At 45.1% G+C, this 20,114-nt stretch overlaps 1 protein-coding gene across 3 annotated transcripts in view; it reads left to right on the top strand.

Annotated features, from left to right (window-relative positions):
* The first annotated feature begins 5,023 nt into the window (after window positions 1-5,023).
* Window positions 5,024-20,114, top strand: part of nfyc (nuclear transcription factor Y, gamma) — a 111,330-nt gene continuing 96,239 nt past the window's right edge. The window contains exons 1-2 of one of the 3 annotated variants that reach the window (XM_038802106.1): window positions 5,029-5,162; window positions 7,472-7,482. The gene's annotated coding sequence lies outside the window, so the exon portion shown is untranslated. Of the gene's footprint in view, window positions 5,163-7,471; window positions 7,483-19,697; window positions 20,011-20,114 lie in introns of those variants that run through there. The other 2 variants (XM_038802097.1, XM_038802086.1) reach the window with 2 other exon arrangements.

The raw sequence follows: 20,114 nt of genomic DNA on the forward strand, positions 1-20,114 counted from the left end.
GAATGTGACGATGCTGTGGAAGAAGGCTTGCTATCCCAATGTGTGTAATCCCAGTGTGGGGACAAGAACAAAAAGTAATGGAAGAGGCGAAGAACCTTCCCTTTTCCAATGGAAGCGATTGGAGGTCAACTTCTCCCGATAATCATCAATGATGTATTACAAGCCCGTATCAGCCTCCCGGACAGGCGCCGGAATGTGGTGACTAGGGGCTTTTCACAGTAACTTCATTGAAGCCTACTCGTGACAATAAGCAATTTTCATTTTTCATTTTTCACAATCCCAGGCCAGACCCCAGCAGTAGGTCGGATACTGGGCCGAAACCCCAATATTTTAATTCATTTTAAGACTGTGGGGAAAGAATGATTCACTCCTGGAGTGATTGCATGAAAAATTAGGGCTTTGGTATTTCTGAAACAAAACTTTATTATAAATGCAATGTTAAACTTTTTAACTTCACAACCGTAAAAGAACAGCTTACAATTACCCCTTAACACTACTATTCAGTTTCCCATTAAACAACAAGAAATATACAGCTCTCAATCTAGCTTACAATCAGCTGGATATAAAATAATGTTTGCGGTACAGAACAAATTCTATCTCTTGTTAGAGCTTCTTCAGATTCTGACTGAATTTCTTCAATTAGCTGCTTCAACTGGGTTGTTTCAGCCTCTTCTTTGTCTTTGGCAAGATTCCTCTGCTTTCAAAATATTATTACTCTTTTTTAAATCTCTCCTACTGGGAAAGAAAACTGCCTTTATTTGTGGTCTAAAAAACACAAGGGTTGCCAGATCAGACTTCACTTCCAAAAGTCTTTTTCCAAACCTCTGTCTGATGCTTTCAAAATGTCTCTCTGCCTTGCTTGGCTCCACTCACCAATGACCTCATCTCCCCAAGCTAAAAAACAAATTGACTTTCCAGGGACTGAAAGCACATTAACTCCCCAGGGACTTCCCCAGATAAACCACAATGCATTAGCCCAGACTGAACAACACATTCCTTCATCAACCTCACCTGCTGGCTGCTAAAACCACTCAACCCTGTAGAACAGAATTCTTAATAGAAAACATGACCATTGCAGTCAAACACACTCTAACCCGAGGCTTGCAACCTGTAAATTGTCCCAATACATTTGCAATCCAATTTTCATAAAATCTTCCAAATTTCACAGATGGAATTAATTCTGAATAAATGAACTGTCCAAGGTGATAATCTACAGAGATTCCCCTCAGCCGAGTAACAGGTGGGCGTATACATGTTTCAAAGTTCGCTGTTAATGCCAAAAATAAAGATCCTGATATTTACAGGGAGAGAGCAAGGACAGGATTGTGAGAGAAGCTAGTGTCACAGAGTCATGTAAAACAGAAGGATGCCATTTGGCTCATCAAATTCATACCAGCTCTTTGTAGAGCAATCCAGGTAGTGCCATTCCACCCGCTGGTCTATTGTCGTAGGCATGAGCGTTGATTTTCCTCAAAAGTCTATCTAATTTCCTTTTGAAATTGTTGTTCATCTCTGCTTCAATCACCCTCATAGACAATGAGTTCCAGGCCATGACCACTTGCTGCATAAAAACGTTCTTCATATCTACCCCGCCCGTTCCGTATTGTTTGTCCATAACTTTTGATTTGTCTACCCTAGTCCTTGCACTACCACTAATGGGAATAGTTTTATTTCATCAATGTATGCTGTGTGGACATTTGACCCGGAAGCAGTACAGTAAAGGAAACTTTGCAATTTATTTTAACAAATCTGTGGAATCTGTAATTGTTTAAGAATGTTTGAAAAGGACTTTTGAGGGTTTGTATGAATTGTTAAAGGATCAATTGTAATTTGCTTGGATAATAAGCATAGAGGAGCAGGAGGCTATTTGGTCCTTTGAGCCTGCTCCGCCATTCAATATGATCATGGCTGATCCTCTGTCTGAATACCATGCTCCTGTGCTCTCCCCATACCTCTGACAACTTTAGAATCTAGAAATCTACATATTTCCTTCTAAAAAATATTAAGCAACTTGGCCTCCACAACCTTCTGTTGTAGAGAATTCCACATGTTCAACATCTTCTGAGTGAAGACGTTTCTCCTCATCTCATCCCTAAATGGTCTACCTCATGTCGTGAGACTGTGACCCCTTGTTCTAGACCCCCCCCCCCCCCCCCCCCCCACCAACCAGAGGAATCAACATCCCTGCATCCATGGAAAATGTTGAGGTACAAAGAGGCCCTAGAGTCTTTGTACATCAGTCACTGAAAGCAAACGTTATCATACAGCAAGCATTTAGGAAGACAAATGTTATGTTGGCCTTTATTAAAAGAGGATTTGAGTACAGGAGCGAGGATGTCTTACTGCAAATGTACACTGCCTTGGAGAGTCCGGTCAGAATTTTATACATTTCAATGAGGTCCCCTTTCATTCTTCTAAATTCCAGTGAATTCAGGCCCAGTCGACCAATCTCTCAAACGACAAATCCCTCAAACGACAATCTTGCCATCCCACAAATCAGTCTGGTGAACCTTCACTGCACTCCCTCTATGACAAGTGTATTCTTCCTCAGATAAGGAGACCAAAACTGCACGTAATACTCCAGGTGTGGACTCACCAACAAAAGAAACAAAACAAAATTGGTGAGAGTGGACTCACCAATGTCCAAATGTGGCCATGCTGCAATTTCCCCTTAATGTTCAAAGGTTTGGTGGGGTTACTGGGTTAGGGTGGGGCATGGGCCTAGGCCATAGAATTTACAGTGCCGAAGGAGGCCATTCAGCCCATCAAGTCTGCACCGGCCCTTACAGCAACCCACTCAAGCCCACGTAGCTATCCTATCCCCGCAACCCCCACTTAGCCTTTTTGGACACTAAGGGCAATGTAGCATGGCCAATCCACCTAACCCGCACATCTTTGGACTGTGGGAGGAAACCGGAGCTCCCGGAGGAAACCCACGCACACACGGGGAGGACGTGCAGATTCCACACAGACAGTGACCCAGCCGGGAATCGAACCTGGGACCCTGGAGCTGTGAAGCAATTGTGCTAACCACGATGCTACCGTGCTGCCCTTTCAGATTGCTCCTTCAGAGGGTCAGTGGACTCGATGGGCTGAATGGCCTCCTTCTGCACTGTAGGGATGCTATGATAATTCAAAGCTTGGGAATGCAGTAAACAGTGAGATGGAGACTAGCAGACTTTGGCAGGACATAGGGTGGTAAAATGGTTAGACACATTAAATTGAATGCAGACAAATGGGAAGTGATGAATTTTGGAAAAAGATAATGAGGAGAGCCAACATAAGGGACCTGGGTTCGATTCCCGACTTCGGTCATTTCTGTGTGGAGTCTGCATGTTCTCCCGTGTCTGCGTGGGTTTCCTCCGGGTGCTCCGGTTTCCTCCCATAAGTCCTGAAAGACATGCTGTTAGGTGAACTGGACATTCTGAATTCTCCCTCAGTGTACCTGAACAGGCGCCAGAGTGTGGCGACTAGGGGATTTTCACAGTAACTTCATTGCAGTGTTAATGTAAGCCTACTTGTGACACTAATAAAGATTATTATAAGTTAAATGTTATAATTTTAAAGGGTGTGAATACATAAATCTTCCGAGATGTTATGACAAGTTGATTAAGCTCTTTAAAAACTTGTATATGGGATCCTTAGCTTTATGGAGGCAGAGAGTACAAAAGCCAGGAAATTATTATAAACCTTTGTAAATCACTAGTTAGACATCAGCAAGCATATTGTGTCCAATTCGTGGCTTTTAAAAGGATGGTAAGGCCTTGGAAATGATGCAGAGGGGATTTACCAGGAATGAGGGATATTGTGCTTCGTGCAGAGAAGGTTAAAAGATTTAAAAGAGATGTTCAAAACATGAGACGTTTTGCTAGGTGAATGGGGAAAAGCTGTTTTCATTAATAGAAAAATCAATAACCAGAGCACAGATTTTTGCCAAAAAATCCAGATGGGTAATGAGAATTTTTTTTTGTGACTTCCCAAAAGGTAAAACCAGTTCAAAATGTTAAATCCTAGTGAAAATCAGTCACACTAGAGTCCCACTTGAAGGAAGAGTAGACCAGTTCAGAATATTTTATTTGTCTCATACAATTCCAAGTTTTACCTCTTTTTCCCTAATTATGTATGGGAATTAACTGCCTGAAAAGGTGGTGGAAGCCAATTTAATATTATTGGCCATGGTCCAGTGGTTTGTACCTTTGGCTCTGGACCAGAAAATTGTGGGTTTAAATCTCACTCCAAAAATGAGAGCACCTTTCCTAGGCTGACTCACCTGATGAGGGAGCTACCCTTCGAAAGCTAGTGATTCCAAATAAACCTGTTGGACTTTAACCTGGTGTTGTAAGACTTCTTACTGTGACAATTTGATACATTGCTGAGGAAGAGGTGCACTGTCAGAGGTGCTGTTACAATGAGACTTCTGACTGTCTGGATAGGAAAGAAACCAAGTCAATATTTCAAAAACCTCATCAATATTTATCCCTCAATCATCACTAAAACTGATTATCTGGCCGTTAAATTGCTGTTTGTAGGAGCTTGCTATGCTTAAATTGACTGCTGCGTTTGCTAAAACAGTGGCTGCTCTTCAAAATCAAACTTCAATAGTTGTAAAAGCTTTGGGGTGTACAGGTTAGATGGGGTTCTGGGTAACGGTGGGGGAGTGGGCCTGGGTGGGTGCTAGTTCAGAGGGTCGGTACAGACTCGATGAGCCGAATGGCCTCCTTCTGCACTGTAGGGATTCTATGGTGTTCGGAGATTGTGAAAAGTGTCAGATAAAATGAAGACTTTGTTTTCAAGTGGGATTTGGATAGATCCTTGAACAGGAACATTTGCAGGGCTATGGGAAAACAGCAGCGTTGTGGCAGCTATTGGATCACCATGGCCCGAATGGCTTCCATCTGCATTGGGATTGTTACCATGGGACCGAGATCCCTTTAAGAGTTATTTACATATTAGCCGTCAAAAATTCGCTGCACCACTTTAAGAAGCGAGAGTTAGCGCTGAGCTCCCGCGAGATGTGTCTCCCCTCCCCTCTCTGTCCTCCCCGGGAGCGGCGCGGGAGCCATCTTGTTTCCGAGCGGAATTTCCGAGCGGAGGGAAGGCAAGGGAGCGGAGTCGGCCGGGTGGCACAGGGCGAGACTGGGCGGCGCTTCGCAAACTGCCGGGTGAGTGGAGGGTGTCCGGCCGGTGAGAGGAGGAGAGGAGGGGGTAGTCACAGCCGCGCAGGGCCGCGCTGCTCGGCCGCCATCTTTCCGCCCCGCTCTCCCGCCGCTCTCATTGGTGGACACGGGTCAGAGGTTTGATTGGTCTGAGAGTTTCGGCCGCTATTGGTTGGCGGGCCCGGGCTTGTGAGTGGCCGCCGGGCCGCCCACCCCTTCAGCCGACCGGCCGGCCGGCCGGAGGGAGGGAGAGCGGGAGGCCTTAGCTGGGGCGGGCGCCACTCCGCCCTCCCCTCTTCCTCCAGGCGGCGGCCTTATCGCCGCCATTGCGGAACCGCCACGCTGCGTCTCAACCCACCCTGACTGCCGCTGTGATTGACATCTCCCTGGGCCAATCACTATCCGCGGCCCTTCTGACAGCTCGGGGCCCGGCCAATCAGCGCGGCCCGGGGGCGGGGCTGGCGCGCCAAGCAAGTTCGGTTGATTGTGCTTCTGTGAAGCAACAGAAATAGGTGATGCTCCAAAAGTTTGTTGAGGACTTAGTGCACTGCACCTGTGGAGGCACAGATCCAGGATTAATACATGCCCTGGAGCAGGGATGATATCCAGGATTAGGGGGTGCATCGGGCCAAGGGGTACCCTAAATTACTGAGTTGGGCAGCACTGTAGCTAACTGTGTCTGGAGGCTGAAAGCACACTGGCTGACTGAGCCTGTAGGGGTAAGGGACGGATGTGGGCTCATTGGATCCACTTTGACCTTGTGTTGGGGTTGGGTTTGGGGGGGGGTGTACTGGGTGCTGTGGACCAGAGACAAACTGGCTTGCTCAGAGCTGGGGCTGTACTGACAAGGAGTCAAAGGATTCGAAACATTAACTCTGTTTGTCTCCTAATAGATGTTGGCAGACCTGCTACATTCTGTTGGCATCCTCTGTTCTTGCACCAATTCATTGGGTGTGCTGGGAAAGTGCAGTCCCGGACCACCTCAGCTCTAAATCATTGTTTGCTCTTTATCAGATCTTTATTGTCACCCAGGTCTGCTCCATAAGACCTACGAGCAGGATACACCAGATGGCCTGATGAGCCAGCTCTGCCACTTAGTACAATCAGCATCTTGAGCTCGTTTTCCACTCACTCTCCATAACCTTTGATTTTCTCAGAACCAAAAATCTGTCTTTCCCAGCCTTAAATGAATTAAACGATAAAGTATCCGTAACCATCTCGGGTACAGACTTCCATTGGTTCACAACTCTTTGAAGTAGTTTCTCCTCATCTCAGTCTTAACTGATTGACCTCATTCTGGGACTGTCTCTCTTTCTCACTCTTTGGATTCCTCGACTTGTGGGAATAATCTTTCGGCATCTACCCATTCACGTCCCCTAAAAATCTTGTATGTTTCCTCTCTCATTCTTCCAAACTACAGTGCATTATAAGGCCAATTTATTCAGCCACACGTCATAAGACAATCCCTCATTCCAGGTACCAATTTAGTAAACCTTTACTGTACTGACTCCAATGAAAGTATATCCTTCCTTAAATTTGGAGGCCAAAATTACACACAGTATTCTAGATGTCATCTCACCAATACCCTGTACAATTGTAGTAAGACTTCTTCAACCCCTTTGCATTACAGGCCAATTTGCAAAATACCTTCCTAATTGCTTGATTTACTTGCATGCTAACTTTCTGCAAACTTTGTACGACCACACCCAAGTCTCTTCGAACAATAACATTTACAAATTTCACACCTTTTAAAAATTCTGTTATTTTTTTTCTTATGCAAAGTGATTAACTTCACACATTGTACTCCATCTGCCTTCTTGTTGCCCACTTAATCTGCCTGTATCTTCTATGCAGTTTGTGTCTTCTGCTAGTTTTGTATCATCAGCAATTTTAGTTACAATACTCTGTGTCTCTCCATCTAGGTTATTAAAGATTGTAAATAGCTGAAGCCGAGCACTGAGAAACTCGAGGGACTAAGATCGGACAAACCTTCAGGACCCTCAAAAAAAATTGAATAGTGTTGTCAAATAGGATTTCTGTTTTATAAAATCATATTGACTTGTTCTAATACCTTTTCTGAGTGTATTGTTAGCATTTCCTTAATAGATTCCAGTATTTTCACGATGACTGATAGTGGGCTAATTGGCCTATAGTTCTCTGTTTTCTCTCCCTCCTTCCTCAAGGGTCTTCATATAGAATCCGAGGTTGTCGGCCATCAGGTCCTGAAGGTTTGTCCGATCTTAGTCCCTTGAGTTTCTCCATTACTTTTTCTCTACTCATATTAATTACCTTAATTTTCTCCTTTTAATCCCTAGGTTATCCTCTGGTATGCAACTGGTGTCTTCTATGAAGACTCATACTAAATCTACCCTGTTTAAAGCCCTCTCCACAGCCCTACACTATTGGCAAGAACACTGGTCCCAGCATGGTTTAAGTGGTGTTCCTTTCAACAGAACAGTCCCCTTTTCCCTGAGTGCTGATGCCAGTGCCCTATGAATCGCCCTTTTCCACATCACTCTTTGAGCCACACATCTAATTCTCTAATTTACTTGACACTGCCATTTGGCACATGGCAGAGGTGGTGACCTTTTATGTTCTGTGTTTTAATTTGGACCCTAACCCCTCAAACTCTCTCATCAAAAATCACTCCTTATTCAACCTATGTTGTTTGATCCCGCATGGACCATGATGTATGGACATACGAATTGAGATCAGGAGTAGCCCACTCGACCCCTCAAGTCTGCTCTGCCATTCAATAAAATCATGGATGATATTATTGGGGCTGTTTAGCACAGGGCTAAATCGCTGGCTTTGAAAGCAGACCAAGGCAGGCCAGCAGCACGGTTCAATTCCCGTACCAGTCTCTCCGAACAGGTGCCGGAATGTGGCGACTAGGGGCTTTTCACAGTAACTTCATTTGAAGCCTACTAATGACAATAAGCGATTTTCATTTCATTTCATTATTGTAAACTCAACCCCATCATGCCTTTCCCGGAAAACCTTTCATGCCTCCGCCTTGTTAAGAATCAATTTAGCTCTGCTTTAAAAATATTAAAAGATTCTGAATTCACTGCCTTTTGAGGAAAAGAGTTCCAGAGACTCAGAACCTTCAGGGGAAAAAATCTCCTAATCACTGTATTAAATGAGTTATTTTGAAATTGTAATCCCAAGTTCTAGGTTAGAACATAGAACAGTATTCACCGACAAGAGGAAACATCTGTCCCACATCCACCCTGTCAAGACCTCCCAGGATGTTAAAGGTTTCAATCAAGTTGCCTCTTCGAAACAAACCTAACCTCTCCAAATTTTCCTCATAAGACAATCTGCCCATTCCTGATATTGGCCTAGTAAATCTGCTTCTAGTGCATTTACATGTTTTCTTGAACAAGGAGACCAGTACTGTACACAATACTCCAAACATAGTCTCACCAATGCCCTGTATAACTGAAGTATAACCTTCCTACTTTTGTATTCAGCTCCCTTCATGATAAACAAAAACATCCCACTGTCCAAAGATGTGCAGCTTAGGTGGATTGGCCATGCTAAATTGCCCTTGGTGTCAAAAAAGGCTAAGTGGGGGTTGCGTGGATAGGGTAGATACGTGGGCTTGAGTGGGTTGCTGTAAGAGCCGGTGCAGACTCGATGGGCCGAATGGCCTCCTTCTGCACTGTAAATTCTATGATCTAGTCTATTAACTTTCTTAATTACTTGCTGTACCTGTATACTAACATTTTTTGATTCATGCACTATGACCCCACATCCCTCTGCACCTCAGCTCTACAATCTCTCGCCATTTAGATAACAAGCTTTTTTATTCCTCCTGCTAAAATGGACATTTTCCCACATTGTACACCATTTGCCACTCCCTTGCCACTCACTTAACCTATCTATGTCCATTTATAGCTTCCTTGCAGCTTCTTTATGATCTCTTCACAGTTTACTTCGCTATCTATCTTTATGTTGTCAGTAAATTTAGCAACTATACCTTCAGTCCCTTCATCCAAGTCATTTATATAAATTGTAAAAAGTTGAGGCCCCAACACTGATTCCCGTGGCTCACAACTCGTCACATCTGCAACCAGAAAAAGACCCATTTATGCCAACCCTTTATTTCTTGATGTGGAGATGCCGGTGTTGAACTGGGGTGAGCACAGTAAGAAGTCTTACAACACCAGGTTAAAGTCCAACAGGTTTGTTTCAAACACTAGTTTTCGGACACTTCTCCTTCCTCGGGTGAATGAAGAGGTATGTTCCAGAAACATATAAATAGACAAATTCAAAGATGCCAGACAATGCTTAGAATGCGAGCATTTGCAGGTAATCAAGTCTTTACAGATCCAGAGATAGGGGCACCCCAGGTTAAAGACGTGTGAATTGTCTCAAGCCAGGACAGTTGGTAGGATTTTGCAAGCCCAGGCCAGATGGTGGGGGGTGAATGTAATGCAACATGAATCCCATGTCCCGGTTGAGGCCGCACTCATGTGTGTGGAACTTGGCCATAAGTTTCTGCTCGGCAATTCTGCGTTGTCGCGAAGGCCGCCTTGGAGAACGCTTACCCGGAGATCAGAGGCTGAATGCCCTTGACTGCTGAAGTGTTCCCCGATTGAAAGGGAACATTCCTGCCTGGTGATTGTCGCGCGATGCCCGTTCATTCGTTGTCGCAGCGTCTGCATGGTCTCGCCAATGTACCACGCTTCGGGACATCCTTTCCTGCAGCGTATGAGGTAGACAACGTTGGCCGAGTCGCACGAGTATGTACCGGGTGGGTGGTGTTCTCACGTGTAATGGTGGTATCCATGTCGATTACCCTGCCATGGCAATCTCTGCAAGACGTGCCAGATCATCGACATGGATACCACCATTAAGCTCACTGGCCTATAATTACCCGCTTTCTGCCTACCTCCTTTTTAAACGGTGGTGTCACGTTTGCCAATTTCCAATCCGCCGGGACCACCCCAGAATCTAGTGAATTTTGGTAAATTATCACTAGTGCATTTGCAATTTCCCTAGCCATCTCTTTTAGCACTCTGGAATGCATTCCATCAGGGCCAGGAGACTTGTCTACCTTTAGCCCCATTAGCTTGCCCATCATTACCTCCTTAGTGATAGCAATCATCTCAAGGTCCTCACCTGTTTCTATTTCTATCACTCATTTCTATCAGTCACTGGCATGTTATTTGTGTCTTCCACTGCCTTCTCTGCCTTAAACTTTCCCCCTTGCTGCCTTTTGCTTCTGTCCCTGTTTTACTGTTTAGTTCCTCAGCCATTTCCTCATCTCCCATTGTTAAATCTCCCTTCTCATCCTCTAAGGGCCAATATTTACCTTAGCCACTCTTTTTTGTTTTATATATTTGTACATACTTTTACTATCTGTTTTTATATTCTGAGCAAGTTTACTCTCTTAATCTATCGTACTATTCTTTATAGCTTTTTTAGTAGCTTTCTGTTTCCCCCTAAAGATTTCCCAGTCCTCTAGTATCCCACTAATCTTTGCCACTTTGTATGCTTTTCCTTCAATTTGATACTCTCCCTTATTTCCTTAGATATCCACGGTCGATTTTCCCTCTTTCTACCGTCCTTCCTTTTTGTTGGTATAAACTTTTGCTGAGGGAGAACCTTAGCTTCTCTCATCCCATTGTAATCTCCTTTGTTTAAGCACAAAACACGAGTGTTTGATTTTACCTTCTCACCCTCCATCTGTATTTTAAATTCCACCATATTGTGATCGCTCCTTCCAAGAGGATCCCTAACTATGAGATCATTAATCAATCCTGTCTCATTACACAGGATCAGATCTAGGACCGCTTGTTCCCTTGTAGGTTCCATTACAGGCTGTTCTAGGAAACTATCGCGGATACATTCTATAAACTCCTCCTCAAGGCTGCCTTGACCGACCTGGTTAAACCAATCGACATGTAGATTAAAATCCCCCATGATAACTGCTGTACCATTTCTACATGCATCAGTTATTTCTTTGTTTATTGCCTGCCCCACCATAATGTTACTATTTGGTGGCCTATAGACTACTCCTATGTGACTTTTTCGCCTTACTATTCCTGATTTCCACCCAAATGGATTCAACCTTATCCTCCATAGCACCGATGTCATCCCTTACTATTGCCCGGATGTCATCCTTAAATAACAGAGCAACACCACCTCCCTTACCATCCACTCTGTCCTTCCGAATAGTTTGATACCCTCGGATATTTAACTCCCAGTCTTGACCATCCTTTAACCATGTTTCAGTAATGGCCACTAAATCATAGTCATTCACGATGATTTGTGCCATCAACTCATTTACCTTATTCCGAATACTACGAGCATTCAGGTAAAGTACACTTATGTTGGCTTTTATACCTCTGTTTTGAATCGTAACACCTCGATCAGTAACCTCTCCTAAGTTATATTTCCTCTTAACTTTTCTCCTAATTTTCCTTGTCATTGAACCCATATCTTCATGTAACAACCCGCCGCATGGCTTACCATTTACGTTTTTACTTCCTGTTTTATTCCTTTAGTATTACTGGGCCTATTCACTGAGCTCCCCTCAGTCACTGTACCTTGTACTGTCGCCCTTTTTGATTTTTGACTCTGCCTTAAACTCTGCCTACCCCCCCCCCCCCCCCCCCCCCCCCTTGCTGCCTTTTGCTTCTGTCCCTGTTTTACTACCTTCCGACTTCCTGCATTGGTTCCCATCCCCCTGCCACATTAGTTTAACCCTCCTCAACAGCTCAGGCAACCCCCCCCCCCCCCCCCCCCCCCCCGGGCATCGGTTCTAGTTCTAGTCCTGCGCAGGTGCAGACCGTCCGGTTTGTACTGGTCCCACCTCCCCCAATGCCCCAGGAATTTTAATCCCTCCCTCTTGCACCATCTCTTGAGCCATGCATTCATCCTATCTATCCTGACCTTCCTACTCTGACTAGCTCGTGGCACAGGAAGCAATCCTGAGATTACTACTTTTGAGGTCCTACTTTTTAGTTTAACTCCTAACTTGAATTCAGCTTGTAGGACCTCGTCCCGTTTTTTACTTATATTGTTGGTGTCTATATGCACCACGACAGCTGGCTGTTCACCCCCCCCCCCCCACACCCAGAATGTCCTGCAGCCGCTCCGAAAGGTCTGGGGTTCGATTCTCGGCTTGGGTCACTGTCTGTGCGGAGTCTGCACGTTCTCCCCTATTTCCTACCACGGTCCAAAGATGTGCAGGTTAGGTGGATTGGGCATGCTAAATTGCCCTTAGTGTCCAATAAAAGGTTAGGCGGGGATAGGGTGGAGGTGTGGGCTTAAATAGGGTGCTTTTTCCAAGGGCCGGTGCAGACCCGATGGGCCGAATGGCCTCCTTCTGCACTGTAAATTCTATGAAACATCCTTGACCCTTGCACCAGGGAGGCAACATACCATCCTGGAGTCTTGATTGCGTCCGCAGAACCGCCTGTCTATTGCCCTTACGATTGAGTCCCCTATAACTATAGCCCTGCCATTCTTTTTCCTGCCCTGCTGCGCAGCAGAGCCAGCCACGGTGCCATGAACCTAGCTGCTGCTGCCTTTCCCTGGTGACCATCTCCCTCAACAGTATCCAAAGCGGTATATCTGTTTTGCAGGGAGATGACAGCAGGGGACTCCTGCACTGCCTTCCTACTCTTGCTCTGTCTTTTGGTCACCCATTTTCTATCTCCCTCAGTAACTTTCACCTGTGGTGTGACCAACTCGCTAAACGTGCTATCCACGACGTCCTCAGCATCGCGGATGCTCCAAAGTGAGTCCATCCGCAGCTCCAGAACCGTCAAGCGGTCTAACAGGAGCTGAAACTGGACACACTTGCACATGAAGGAGCTAGGGACAGTGAACGTGTCCCTGAGCTCCCATGTCGCACACGAGGTAAAGTACACTTATGTTGGCTTTTATACCTCTGTTTTGAATCTTAACATCTAGATCAGTAACCTCTCCTAAGTTATATTTCCTCTTAACTTTTCTCCTAATTTTCCTTGTCGTTGAACCCATATCTTCATGTAACAACCTGCCGCATCGCTTACCATTTACGTTTTTACTTCCCGTTTTATTCCTTTTAGTATTAATGGGCCTATTCACTGAGCTCCCCTCAGTCACTGTACCTTGTACTGTCACCCTTTTTGATTTTTGACTATGGCTTCTCTGCCTTACACTTTCCCCCTTACTGCCTTTTGCTTCTGTCCCTGTTTTACTACCTTCCGACTTCCTGCATTGGTTCCCATCCCCCTGCCACATTAGTTTAAACCCGCCCCAACAGCCTGTTTAATTAATCTGCCATAGCCCTGCTATCCATATCCATCTAAGGGGAGGCGGTGGCATCATGGTATTGTCACTGGACTGGTAAACCAGAGACCCAGTGTAATGCTCTGGGGACCCAAGTTCAAATCCTGCCATTGCAGATGGTGAAATTTGAATTCCCCCAAAATCTGGAATTAAAAACCATAAAACCATTGTCGATTGTTGTAAAAATCCATCTGGTTCACTAATGTCTGCCGATCTGCTCGGTCTGGCCTACATGTGACTCCAGATCCCACAGCAATTAAGTTGGCACTTATAATGCCCCCTCGGGGGCAATTAAAAATGGGCAATAAATGCTGGCCCAGCCTGCAAACCCCGCGTCCCATGAAATTAGGGATGGGCAATGCCCATGTCCCACAATCAAATTTTTAAAAATTATCAATTCCCCAGATGCACTTTCTAGAGAACCAATGCTCACTCTATACAAACTCCACTGTCTGATCTATATTGCGAGCTAGCTTTCTCTCATAACTATACACGTAACTCCAGAGCCTTAGCAATGTCGTTGACTCTTAACTGCTCTCTGAAATAGCAGAGCAAGCCACTCAGTTCAAGGGCAATTAGAGATGGGCAATAAATGATGGCCCAGCCAGTGCCATCCCATGAACGAATAAAAAAATATATTATTTCCAATCTTCTGACCTGCCCCTTGTCCTTGTGCAAATATGTGCTATTTAATTTTTGATACTGTCTTTAAATTTTTTAGTTAAGCACAGCTGATGGGGCCCTCCCTTTGGAATTTTTCTTTCTCATTGAATGTGTTTATTCTGTGCATTCTGAAATTTCCCTGTAAATGTCAGCCATTGAACTTCTATAGATCTGTCCCTTAAACACATTTGTTGGTTCACTTTAGCTAGCTCCACTTTCTTGCCCTCATAATAACCCTTTTTTAAAAAGTTTAAAATACTAGTCTTGAACCTATTCTCCCTCGCACTGAATGTAAAATTCAATCATATTATGATCACTGCTACTCACGGGTGCCTCCACTCTGAGGTTATCAATTAGTCCCATCTCTTTGCACATCACTAGGTGTATTATAGTCTGTCTGCTGGTTGGCTCCAGGACGTGCTGTTGTAAGAAACTATCCCAAAACATTCTATGACCTCATCTATGCTACCTTTGCCCATCTCTTTTTCCAGTTTATATATAGATTAAAATCTTCCATGATTATTGCCTGACCAGCTTCCATTATCTCTTCGTTTATACTCTGTCTTACCGTGTAGTACAAGGCCTGTACAACATCCCCACAAGTGACTTCTTGCCTTTATTATTTCTCATCTCAACCCAAGTTGCTTCTACATCTGGTTTCCTGAACTGGGTTTTCCCTCTCCAATGTGCTGATACCATCATTAATTAACAGAGCTACCCCACCACCTTTTCTTAAATTCCGTCCTTCCTAACTGTCACACACACTTCAATATTCAGTGTCATCCCGTAGCCACGTCTCTGTAATGGCTATCAGATCATACTTCTATTTTGATTCAAATGCCACGTGCACTTAGATACAGAGCCTTTACTTTTTCTCCTTTTTTGTAGCAATTAGCCTTACCTGCTCATTTACTCTTAGATTTGTACTCTGTCCTGTCCTGCTACGGTGTTGCTTCACAGTGCCAGGGTCCCAGGGTCGATTCCCAGCTTGGGGCACTGTTTGTGCGGAGTCTGCACGTTCTCCCCGTGTCGGCGTGGGTTTCCTCCGGATGCTCCGGTTTCCTCCCACAAGTCCCGAAGGTGTTGGGTGAATTGGACTTTCTGAATCCATTTATCCGAACAGGTCATTGAGGGGATTTTCACAGTAATGTCATTGCAAGCCTACTTGTGACACTATTAAAGATTATTATCATTTCATATATTGGTACCTTCCTCTTTTGCCTTGTCTCCAAATCTTCCCAAATTTGACCCCTGTCCCTCACTGTTCAGTTTATAACTTTCTTTACTTTCCTAGTTATGAGGTTCAATCCCAGCGTGTTTTGAGCGTAGACAATCCAAAGGATACAGATCCCACTTTCCCCAGTACTGATGCGAGCGCCCCACAAACTAGAACCCACTTCCCCCACACCAGTTGCACCACAGTCACCTCTCTATTCTTATTTGCCCTATGCCAATTCACATGTGGCTCAGGTAATCCAGGAATCATTACCTTTTGAGGTTCTGCTTCTTAATTTGGAGCCTTGTTCCTCATACTAATACTGCAGAAACTCCTTCCTCATCCTGTGCATATTATTGGCACCTACATGGACCACAACCACAAGATCCTTCCCCTCCCACTGCAAGTTTCTCTCCAACTCAGAGCAGATGTCCCAACCCCTGGCACTAGGCGGGCAACATAGCCGTCTGGACTCTTGCTCCTTGCTACAGAAAAAAGTGTCAATCCCCCCCACTATGCTGTCCCCTACTACCTCAAATTCTGAAAGCTCACATCAATCCTGGTTCTACCTATGCTGTTGGTTCCCACGTAGACCATAACAACTGGATCCTACCCTTCTCACTTCAAGTTCCTCTCCAGTCGTGACGAGATATCCTTAACCCTGGCACTGGGTGGGCATCACAAACTTAGGAGATCCCAATCGCACTGCCGAGAACAGTATCTTCCCCCTTTGACTATACTGTCTACTATCACTACCACATTCTTCTTTGCTCCTCCCCATTTGAATGGCATCATCACCATGGTCAGTCCATTGACCCATCTTGTAGTCCTTCTCCTGATCCACACAAGTTGTAAACACCTCATACTCGTTGGACAAAGTCAGGGGCTGAGGCTCCTCCATCATTGATATCTGCCTGACTCGCAGACGCATTTGACTGGCCGTGACCATGGACCGACTCTATAATGTTCTGCATAATCTAAGGAGCGTGATTGCTCCTGAAACAAAGTATCCAGAAAACTCTTCCCCCTCCCTGATGCGGCAGAATATCCCCAACTCCGACTTCAGTTTAGCAGCTCTGAGCTGAACTTGCGTAAACTGCAGAAATTACTGCAGATATTGTTGTCCAGGATTGCAGTGCATTCTATAGATTCCACACGAGTCATGGCACACCACCATTCCTGCCATGCCTGTCTAATTTTATTTATTTAATTAGTCAATTAGTAACTAATAGAAAGTTATACTCTGCTAGCTTAGAGCCAAAAGAAGAGTCACCAACTACTGAAAAAAGGAAGAACATCCAGCCCCTTCTGCATGAAATTCCCATGGGAACCAAATTTCTGACTTCAATCTCCGTCTACACCACATTCAGGCATTGTTGTCTCCTCTCTGCTCATTCCCTTACTCCCAATGCCTCAGTTGATGGTAACCTGGCACAGCATTTATTTTCCCGAGTGTCAATTTGGCTCAGTTGATAGTACACAACCACTGAAGTGTCATGCACTCAAGCCCCTCTCCAGGACTTCCTGTAATCTAGGTTGACACTGCTTGCTGTTTGTCAGACTTTGTAGTGTACAAATTGACTGCCTTCAAACCACACTTCAACATAAATTAATTTGGTACAAAGGAGACAGCAGTGAATCAGTGGATAGCACTTTTGTCTGAGTCAAAAAGTTGTGTCATCAAGTCCCATTTCAGATTCTTGAGCATGAAGTCCAGGCTGATGCACTGCGCGGTACTGAAGGATTGCTGCACTATCGGAGGTAGCAACTTGTAGATGAGACATCAAACTAACCTTAAACTGTGACTGTCCCCTCATTTGGGACACTGGGAGTTCTCCCAGGCATCCTGGTGATATAAGCCCACGTCATGGGATAGGAACCATCAGGTTTCCCGTGCCTAACTTCCCTCGTAACGGGGCAGTGCTTCCCATTAACAAGGGTATCCCCTCTAGTATAAAAACAGGAGTCCCTCCGGGGAGTGGTGGTGTTTGACTGTAATAAACCACTTTGTGTGTTTCTAAACTACCGTTTATGCGTGGCTGCTTACCTCGGATCTAACACCTGTCCATTGTTTACCTTCAACTAACATCGAAAGCAGATAATCTGCACTGACCCTCTGAAAGAGCACTCCACCCAAGCCCACTCCACTACCCTATCCCAGTGACCACTTAACCTATCATAGAACAATACAGCAACAGTACAAGCCCTTCAGCTCACTATGTTGTGCTGACCATTTATCCTAATCTAACCTACACATCTTTGGACACTGAGGGAGAATTAATTATGGCCAATCCACCTAACCGCACATCTTTGGACTGTGGGAGGAAACCCACGCAGACATTGGGAGATTGTATAAACTCCACAGTCACCCAAGGCTGGAATTGAACCGAGTCCCTGGTGCTGTGAGGCAGCAATGCTAACCACTATGCCACCCATAAAAGTGTATCAGTTTTGGTACTATGAGTGATGCCCAACAAGTATGAAGCTACCATGCTCACCCAGTGAGATTTTATAGGCCAAATGTCAAGTTCACTTTTAATGTTCTCTGTAAACCTTTCCACTTGATGCAAAGTATTGAAGTTCAACTGTAGCTGCTACAAATATAGGGATCAGTGTTAGCATGACTAATAGATATGTTGCCCATATTATCATTATTTAGCTAATTGATTGTAACTGCCATATTTTTCAATTTAGTTTCTACACAAATAATTTAGTCAAATCTACTGATCTGAACCACTTTGAATTGAACTAGTCTGGGAGCAATTTCTTGATGTTTCCATCATTGCAGCAGTTTCCACACCAACCCTTTTAAAATTTATTTCCTATTTTTTCCAATTAAGAGGCAATTTAGCCTGGCCAATCCATCATCCCTGGACATCTTTTTTTGGGTTGTGGGGATGAGTCCCTTGCAGACAGGGGGAGAATGTGCAAACTCCACACAGACAGTGACCCAGGTAGGGATCAATCCTGGGTCCTTGGTGCTGTGAGATAGTAGTGCTAGCCACTGTGCCACCCGCACCAAGCTTAACTGTTTATTTGCTCCACAGCAGACTAACAAAGATTAATAAACCATGGAGTTGAGCATTTGTTATTGTTGACAGAATTAGCTGCTGGCATTTCCAAATATTGTTGCTCAGATTTACCATAATCAAACGTGGCTTCAATCCATCTTGCTATATTTCCATCCATCAGCCTGCCTATGAGTAACCCTGGTGCTTCTGTGTTGTCCTGTCTGACTGGTGTTGGTGTGGCCTGTAGTTCTCCTGTCAGACTCTGGTGTTGTTGTAGTCTCTAGTTTCCCAATCTGGCACCGGTGTGTGGCACTTGGGTTGCAGTTGTCTGTAGTTTCTCTCTCTGGCACGGGTGTTGCTGTAGCCTGTAGTTTTCCTCTCTGGCACTGGTGTTACTTGCCATGTAATTGGCCTGCCTGGCACCAGTGTTACTGTTCCCAGTTGCCCTATCTATACTGGTGTTGCCTTTTCTGACCTGGTGCTGTTGTACTTGATGGTTACCAGAATAAGAATCTGCCCAAGTATGGAATGGGCATGTCAGATGAAGAGAATAAGTCACTGGTCAAGTGTTATTGGTGGATATGAATTAATTGGGTACTTAACTCCATATTGAAATATGATTGAGGACATGTCCCTTGTTCAAGCCACATCTCAGTTACCTGTGGCAGCTGCGTTTAGATTTGTGAAGCTGGTGCCTTCACCGACAGTAACTTGGCATCTTGTTCAATCTCTGAGCAATCTGCAAATATCAATGGGAAAGATGACGCCTTCTGTTTCCGGTGATTGATGTTGTTTCTGACCAATCAGGTTGCAGGGCGGTGTTGGAATGGAATGTTGGCAAGCCAGTGTTCACCAATGGGCTGGGTCATGGGCGGGACGACATTGCTGAAGGCAAAAGCGGCGGAAAGTTTGCAAAAAAAAAAGCCTGGTCGCGGTTAAACGGGAGAGAAACAAAGCCAGGGAGCAGGGGGGAGTGGGCGGCCGGTCTAAATCGACAGCCACCAAATGCTGCCAGGGGAAATGTGCAACTACACCGGCAGATAAATGCAAGATTTACTGATTGGTTTTGTTGCAAAACGCTCCGACCTTTTGTTTAACCAATCCTCCAGTTGGATGGTAGTTATTTTTTAATGAGTGACTGTGTTGACCGGCTCCTGTACCGGGGCCTCCCCTATCTCCTCTGACCCCTATTCTGTCGGGCAACCTAACCTGAAACCGGAAGTGTCACCTCGCCAGCAGATTGATGTGGTGAACCTCCAATCAGGGCACAGCTCGAGAGGGGCGGGAGAGATAGCGGGCCAATGCAGGGGGGCTGGCGTGCAGGGAGGCGGGTCCTGAGTGGGTAGCAGGTTGGGCTGAGTTGCAGCCTTCACTTGCCAGTGGGGGAAAAAGGCTGTAGGTTTGTTGTACTGAGTTTATCACCGAGACAGGGGTCAAGTGAAAGACAAAGAAAAATGGCGATTGCGTTCATTTACTGGCTTCAGAGCAGCAAGCTTTCTACTTTGCAATGTGTCCTGTCTGCATTGCACTGGAGCTGCCTTTGGGATTGTCTCAATTTGAGACGCTTTTGATTGTTGGCCTCCTTTTTTTTGGAGCCTAGGAGTGTCTTCCATTCCTCCCCCTCCCTCCGGACCTAGAGAGGAAAGAGTACACCGAGAAGCTGGATGTTAGGGTAAGTTTGAGATTTTCCTTTAATCAGAACGAGTTAACAGCTGCATCGATATTGTGGTGGGTTTCCCTCTCAAATAATAGTCGAAACAAAATCCTATTTCTGTT

This window comes from Scyliorhinus canicula, chromosome 1, assembly GCF_902713615.1.
Source record: "Scyliorhinus canicula chromosome 1, sScyCan1.1, whole genome shotgun sequence".
Taxonomy (NCBI): domain Eukaryota; kingdom Metazoa; phylum Chordata; class Chondrichthyes; order Carcharhiniformes; family Scyliorhinidae; genus Scyliorhinus; species Scyliorhinus canicula.